A 2,822-nucleotide genomic window follows, 5' to 3' on the forward strand; every position below is an offset into this window, starting at 1 on the left:
AAGTCTAGTTTATCAATGTTCCTTTTATGTGTATTGGCTTTTGTATCTTGAGAAACATTTGCTTAATCAAAATTGTGAAAAAAATCCTTCTGTGATTTATTCTAAAGACCAGAGAGTTTTAAGTTTCTATCCACGCCAAAATAACTTGGAAAATGAAGGCCAAGCTTCATTTCCCTTCCATATGGATATCCAGTTGTGTAAACCTATTTGTTGAAAGGAGTTTCCATTTCCCATTGGATTGTTTGGGTCCCTTTGTCAAACATCAGATACCTGTATCAGTGGGCATCTGTTTCCGCATTTTCCATATACTTGGAATGTTTTGTTCTGATAATGCCATTACCACACTGTCTTGAATTCTGTAGCTTTAGAGAAACTCTTGAAGTCAAGTAGGTTAAACATCCCAACCTTGTTCTTCATTTCCAAGAATCCTGTAGATGCAAAGCATTTCTGCATATATATTTATATCATCTTGTCAACTTCTACTGAAAATCTTGATTTGATTAGGACTGGAATTTCATTGAATCTATGCATCATTTTGAGAAGAATCCATATCCTGATAACACTAAATCCCCCAATCCCTGAACTGCTCTACCACTCTATTTTTTCATGTCTTCATTCATCTCTCTCAGCAATGTTTTATGGAGGTATTTTCACCTCCTTTGTTAAATATATGCCTAACATTTTTAAATTCCTAAATTTAAACTTCCTATAAATTATAAATGAAATTCTCTTATAAATTTTATTTTCCAATTGCTTCCAATTGTTTTTAACTCTCCCAAGGGGACCATTATATAGATGTTCGAATATGTTCCATTGTGCATATTCCTTAACCATTTTTTCTTTCATTCTTTACATGATTTTTTACCATCTTTAATGTCTTCTGAGAGTGTATCACCTTTTAGATCATTAATTATTTTTCTGCTATTCAAAACATTTATTTAGCTCTTTTCCCCAACTATTTATTTTTGTTAATAAATCCATTTTTTTTCCAGTGGACATTCCTTAAACTTATGGCTCCACTCTAACCTGGTCTTATTCAAAATCTCCCTCCCTCAGGTATAAACACCTAGGAGTGATATCGAGGGTGGATTTTATAGTGGCCCCAGTAACATTTAAACCTGAAACTCACACCTTTGTGTAATTCCCCTATCCAGAATATGGGAAGATCCTGTGACTTCTTTCCTCGTTAATACTGTAATGATTTCTTTTTATTATTACCTGAAACAGTTATAATCTTGTGCCTGAGTAGCATCCCACCTCTTAAAAATGATCCAGTAGCCTCTGGTCCCTTGCCATCCTGATGTGCTCTACCATGCATTTCTGTTGCATATATTTATGGAAATAAAACAATTATGAATTTCTCACTGAATGACAGGCCTTGGTGCCATCACAGATGGGACCCAAATCCAGAGCAGAATGCTAGCAGATGCTTCTTTAGGAAGTGTAGCTGTCATACAAGGCTGAGTGGACACATAGCCCTTTCACCATAAGAAATATGTATGTTGTCAAGGGAGAAAAAAAAACTATTTCAATGGTTTATTTTATTTGAAAGAACAAGATGTTCTTTCATACTTCTTAGATCTGGATTAAGGGATTAAGCATCAAATCAATGAAAACAATAAATTTCATGATTTTTCTGCCAGAATACTGTGATGGATGACTTAGAAACTCGGTTTCCTCAAGAGTGTCTTTAGCCAGTCATAATTTTTTTGTTTCTGGTAGCAGCAGGGCAACAGTATTGTTTTCATTGATATTTTTATTATATGTTAGAGAATAGCACAGATCTTGGAGGCAGAGTTTGAGTTTAAGGATGAAATGTGCGGGGACACATACAAAGTTAAGAAAGGTTCCAAAACTTTCTGAGCCTCAGTTTCCTCACCTGGGAATTGTGATTGTTCTCCTCTGTTCTAGCCAATCCTAAGTAAACCTATAATTAACCTCCTTGCTGCATCATCTTCCTTATCTATGAAAAAGATTACCAGTGATTTCAGGCAGCAACAGTCAATGTCATTATGCTGTAAAACTGAACTTGTGCCGCAGGCAGGCTATGATGCCTAATTTCTCCTCAAAGTGGCCAAACTAGCTCATTTTAGTTGGAGAAAGCAGAGGGCAGCAGGATAAATAGAGAGTTCCTTGGATATCAAATTAATTCCCACAAACAGTTTAGAAAAGCAAAGAGTTCCCTGGATTTGGACTAGGAACAATGCTCTGGAAACATCCACAGACATGCATATAGGAGAGGGAACCTATCAGAGAAGGGAGGCAGTGGTGAGGAGGAAAACATGCCAGACCCACTTTGGGAGGCAAAAGTGAGTTGTACACAGTGCCCCTGGCTGCAGTCAAACCCAGCAACCCAGCAAACTCCCTGTTCTCAGCCCCACCCTTGGCAAACTCCTTCCAACTCATTCCTTGGGAGGTGTGTTGGAAGTGGAGTAAGCAGTCAGAGGTGTTTGAGATGGCAGCAAGATGCATCTGTGACTTTATTTTGGAGAATAAGGAAAAGAACATATACTCTAATGTATGAGATTGGATAAGAGTAGTGCACTTATCTTGCTACAGTATCCTGCCCTTCTGCTGGCTTCAAAGATATGAGCCACAAGGAAATGAATTATGCCAATAGCTTGAAGAAACCCAACAGTGGATCCTTCCCCCATTGAGCTTCTGATGAGACCCCAATCCTGGCCAAGCACCAATTTCAGCCTGATACAAATGGGACAAGAAGAAATACTCAGAGGCCAGCTGCCTATCTGTGCATGTTGAACTTAATTCACCCTCACCCCAAGGCCTCGCACCACAGTTGCTGCTACTATTTTTCTTCTCTT

The sequence above is a fragment of the Urocitellus parryii genome, chromosome 3, assembly GCF_045843805.1.
Source record: "Urocitellus parryii isolate mUroPar1 chromosome 3, mUroPar1.hap1, whole genome shotgun sequence".
NCBI classification, from domain to species: Eukaryota; Metazoa; Chordata; class Mammalia; order Rodentia; family Sciuridae; genus Urocitellus; species Urocitellus parryii.